The sequence below is a fragment of the Gossypium arboreum genome, chromosome 3, assembly GCF_025698485.1.
Source record: "Gossypium arboreum isolate Shixiya-1 chromosome 3, ASM2569848v2, whole genome shotgun sequence".
Taxonomy (NCBI): domain Eukaryota; kingdom Viridiplantae; phylum Streptophyta; class Magnoliopsida; order Malvales; family Malvaceae; genus Gossypium; species Gossypium arboreum.
In genome coordinates this window covers 97,141,327-97,146,820 of record NC_069072.1, presented here as the reverse complement: position 1 = coordinate 97,146,820, position 5,494 = coordinate 97,141,327, and the positions used below count along the sequence as shown (strand labels likewise).

Here is a 5,494-nt window from a genome sequence, read left to right as displayed (position 1 = left end):
TAGAGAACGCCTCGGAAACAATCCCTCAAATTCAGACAACTGCCCTTCCTTCTTAAACACAAGGTGCTACCTCTACTGAATCAAGTAGCAACTTTCCTTGACGCAGTTTTATAGAGTCAATACCATCTCATATACCCCTTAGTTCCATTTTTCAACAACTAAGCTTGTTGCCTCAATAGTTAAGAGAAGCCTTCTCATCTTACCTTTCTTCCAATTCCTTAGAAGATCCTTTATCTCTCATGGCTCAAATTTCAGAGATCAAGTCTCTCGAACATGGTATTTGGAATGGGGCTCTCAGAGAAGCCCATAATCGTTACAACAACAAGTAGCAAATTTAGAGAAATTTGTGAAATCTTGTGAAAACACTTTGGTTGGGCTTCACCGGAAGTATCATGCCTCAAGAAATTTGATCGCAAGGTTGTCTACCCAGATTACAACTTTAATGAGCAAGCATAGGTATGTTCAAACCAAAAATAATTAGCTGAAGGATGAAATCAACCACTTGAGGGATAATAATTCTATCTTAGAGGAGAAAATCAAGGCTCAAGGGGAGAGTCATTAAGAAGAGTTGGAAAGGCTATACCAATCCCATGGGGAAGCCTTCAAAAAATACCTAGAGGACACTTAGAAATATCTTGTTGAGGCTCTACTGAGTCTTATCTAGGTCTACTTGATCTTAGCAAGTTGTACTTAGAGTATCTGAAGGACGTCTCTACTGAGTCACTCAAGTTTGACGTCTACCATCTTGAGGGTGATGATTGGGAAGCCTTTCAAGAGGAGTGGAAATAGCCAGTCATCTTTTCCTCTCCCACCATGCCAGGAGCTGAAGATAATGAGGAGAACTTAGCAGATGTGGACTAAAGCCCTAAAGGTCATCCTCAGATAGATGAAGTTCCTATTGAGCCCGTAGATCAACCCACTGAAGTGAATGATTGAGCACTCTTTTTTACTTTTCCTTGTACCTCTCTTTCTATTTTTCATGTAACATCTTACCCCTTTCATGAATGAATCATCATTTTGTCTTACCATTCTCATCTTAATGTCTTTAAACATAACTAAAAACAATCTATAGGAATAAGGGTTTAACACACTTAAGAAACTAAGACAGGTTTGCGTACTATGCATACTGGAAACACAAAAATATAGACTTTTTTAATACATTTTGAGCTCTAATTCATATAGTTTCGTAGTAATTTTTGTCAAAATCCATACTTTAATTATAAAATATTAAATTTGTACTTAAATTATTAAAATATTGAATTTTAATTATTTTTATAATAAATTTTCAAATTTGTTTTTTATTTTCGACAGTTTTGCACAAAAGGTAAAAATTGGTTCGACAGATACCTCAAAAGGCTCAAGCTATTGGGGTAGTTTTTGCATCAAGTGAATCAAGAGCCTGGCTAAATTATTTTGTAGCCAAGGATGGACCAATAATGATTATTATACACAGTTTATATTTAATTTTTATCCAACATTAATTGAGTCAAAAATTAATATAAAGTCTAAAGAAGAAAGTGGCCTAGTGTGCTAAGTATAGAGGAATGAACCACTAAGCAATTGGGCAGCCAAAAACCGTCCCTATATCTAATCCAATTAGATAATTTTAGCAGATTTTAATACTTGCAAATCATCCCTTGAGCTTCCACTAAATGCTATTTAAACCCCTCCACTTTTTGTGCCTTTCACTTTTTTACCTCAATCAAAATATACAACGTTTGAAACATTCAAACTTGCTCAATGCATGGTCAGCCAAGGAAGCTTGAATGGCTCAAATTTATTTTCTATTTTTAGCAGCATTCCCACCTATAAATACCCCTCTTCCCTTCCTCATTTCACACACCATTCATTCCCACGCATCTCTCTCTTTCACTCACTTTCTCTCTTGCATTCCATTCTTGTTTTCCCTTGCCCATTTCCCTCTTGAAAATTAGCTTTCATCCACCTTCGAGTAGTATAATTCAAGTGCCTGTAAAGGCCTTGGATTGGTAGAACAAGCAGAGAAGGAGAGGAGCGCACTAGTCTAGCTTAAGAGAAATACTGGATTTCCTTCCTACTTCCCTTCTCTTTAATTTTCTTGTTTATGTTGTGATCTTGAACATGGATATTTGTTGTGTTGTTATTCTTGATTTAATTAAAATGACTTAAATTTAATTCATGTTAGATTGATTGCATTCTGTCTACTTAAATTATTATATTCGTGTTCATGTTGTTGTTAGGCCTTAGTAATTTGTTCAATTAAACAAAATCATGCCTATGTTATACTTGCATTATAATTTTAAGGTAACAAATTAATTAATTATTAATTGTATTGAAGTTGTAATTAATTGACACAGTATTTAATTGGTGCATGTTTAATCTTCTAAGGTAGCTGAAGGTTAAATTAGCAACAGTATTAAATGGTACATTAGACTTGCATAACTTGCAAGACTATTGTGATTAGATTGTTTCAATGGATTACTATGTTGTTACTTCAATTAATCTTATACTTGCTTATGGAAATTGATTAATTTTTTGAATTGACATAATAATATGTTCAAGATTAATTGGTTTAGTAAGTTTGTACGTGCATTAGTTAGCAAAATACCAAGTTGCTGTGAAATTATTTGTAATAGCATGAACACGAGTTTAGTATTTTTAGGTTAAAAAATGTAATTGATCTAACACAATTATGTCATATTGATTAAAACTCATCTTTTTGAAATTGTGCATTAGAATTTTTACCTTTTGTTTTTCTTACTCAGTTAATTTTTAGTTTTCAGATCACTTTTTCAAATCAACTATTGTTTTCACCATCAATATGTTTAATTTCACATTTCATAAATATTTTCATCACAGTCCCTGTGGATATGATAACTCGACATTTACTTGTCACTTTCTTACTTGATATGATTATGTACACTTGCACATTTTTGTCATTCCAAGTTTTTGGCGCCGTTACCGGGGACTGTTTTAAAAGACACTATTTTTGAAACTGTTAATTTTGCATTTGGTTTATCTTTTTGTTCAATTATAATCTAATTTTTTTTTGTGATTCTTTCAGATGTTTATGAGTATTGATCAAATTATTGGCTTACTCTCTATAGAACCTAAAATTGAAAAGACTTTTAGACAACAGAGAAGAGAAGTAGTTTAAAAGAAGGGTAAAAAAGACAAACTTTGAAAATCAGAATAAAGGAAACAGAGCAAATCATGCTCAAAATCCTATCCTTATTGCTGATGATGGGGATAGAGCTATAAGACAATATGTAGTGCCATTGTTTCATGAGATTAATCTGGATATTAGGAGACCCAAAATTGAAACACAATAATTCGAGCTAAAGCAAGTCATGTTCCAAATGCTTTAGACAATAGGCCAATTTAGTGGAATGCCTACTAAAGATCCTCACCTTCACCTTAGATTGTTTATGGAGGTGAGTGATTCCTTTAAGTTAGCCAGAGTACTCGAAGATGCATTATGACTAAAGTTGTTCCCATATTAGCTAAGGGACAAAGCTTGAGCTTGGTTGAATTCATTGCCACTAGATTCCATTACCACATGGCAAGAGTTAGCAAAAAGATTCCTTGTGAAGTATTTCCCACCTAGAAAAAATGCTAAGTTGCAGAACAAGATCACTAGCTTCCAACAAATGGATGGCAAGTCCTTATATGAGGTGTGGGAAAGGTTTAAAGAACTATTATGAAGATGCCCTTATCATGAAATTTCTCATTGTATCCAATTAGAGACGTTCTATAACGATCCCAATGCTCACATGAGGATGGTAGTAGATGCTTCTACTAATTGTGCTCTCCTTTCTAAGTCTTATAACGAGGATTATGAAATCATTGAGAGGTTTGCCAGTAACAATTATCCATGGCCAACCAATCGAGTAGCACTAGGAAGATGAGTCGGTGGAGTATATGAAGTGGACACTCTCATTTCACTTGAGTCTCAAGTATCCTCGATATCCTCAATTCTTAAAAACTTTACTACTAGTGGGTTTAATAATTTTACAGCTTAGCCACCGAATCAATTTGAAAATGTAGCTTGTGTTTATTATGGGGAAGGGCACTTGTTCAAAGAATTTTTGTCAAACTCAGAATCTATTTACTATATAGGTAACTAGAACAAGAACTGAGGAAGGCAAGGACCGTAATCCAATTTTGATAATCAATCTTAGCGAAACAACCCTAATTTTCTTGGAGTAACCAAGGGCTGAACCCAGTAACACTTATGCATAACCTAGATCAACCCAACCGCCTGTATTTACCCAACAAGTTTAGAAATCAACTCAAGCTGAACCTTCCAATAGCCTAGAGAACCTATTGAAGGCATATATGGAAAAGAATTATTTCACTTTAAGGAATTTGGAGAATCAAGTGGGTCAAATTGCAATTGAACTCAAGAACTGATCACAAGCTGCTTTGCCTAGTGATACAGAGAATTCGAGAAATCTAGGGAAAGAGTATTGTACATCGTTGACTCTGAGAACTGGGAAGACATTAGAGCCTAACACTATAGAAGTTGAAGAAGAGTAAGTTGATGCTCAAGATAAAGAGGAAGTTCAACCAAGTGTTGAAAATCCAGCTTCACTATAACCAGAATCTGCATAATATGATAAGGTAACTTCTAACCCAGTCAATTTTGATAGGCTAACAACTTCGTTAAATGTAGAATTGACACAAAAGATGAAACAACTAATTCAAGTTAAGAATCCTCTACCACTCTACCTTCAATGACTTTAGAAGTAAAAACAAGAAGTCCATTTCAAGAAGTTCTTAGACGTACTTAAGCAACTTCATATCAACATCCCATTGGTAGAAGCACTTGAGCAAATGCCAAACTACATCAAATTCATGAAGGATATGCTATCCAAGAAATGAAGACTTGGAGAATTTAAGACTGTAGCTTTGACGAAGGAATACAATGCATGTCTACAAGATAAACTACCCCCAAAGATAAAGGACCTTGAATGCTTTACTATACCTTGCAACATTGGAGCAACTTATTATGGTAAGACATTATGTGATTTGGGTGCAAGCATCAACTTGATGCCCATGTCCATATTTAAAAAGTTGGTGATAGGTGAAGTTAGACCTACTACGGTCATGCTTCAGTTAGCAGATCAATCTTTAGCACATCTAGAAGGAAAAATTGAGGATGTATTGGTATGTGTAGACAAATTTATTTTTCCTGCTGACTTTGTTATCTTAGATCTTGAAGTAGATAAAGAGGTTCCAATAATCCTAAAAAGGTCTTTCCTAGCAACTGGAACGGCCCTTATTGATGTGTAGAAGGGCAAGCTTACTATGCGTGCTCAAGATGATAAGGTAACGTTCAATGTTTTTAAATTTATGTGATTTCCTGATGCAGTAGATGATTGTTCTACAATATCCGAGTTAGAAGATTTAGCTATAGAATGGGAACTCAACTCTGTTGAGGACCCATTGGAACAAGTTTTGATGCCAGACCCTTCAAGTGATGAAATGGGGATGTATACTTAGCTTTATTGAA

General features: G+C 34.6%; 1 non-coding gene across 1 annotated transcript; it reads right to left on the bottom strand.

Annotated features, from left to right (window-relative positions):
- Nucleotides 1–3,597: 3,597 nt before the first annotated feature.
- LOC128291003 (small nucleolar RNA R71) lies at nucleotides 3,598–3,703 on the bottom strand. The gene has a single exon (XR_008280781.1). It is a non-coding gene; the product is annotated as a small nucleolar RNA R71 (small nucleolar RNA).
- Nucleotides 3,704–5,494: the final 1,791 nt, after the last annotated feature.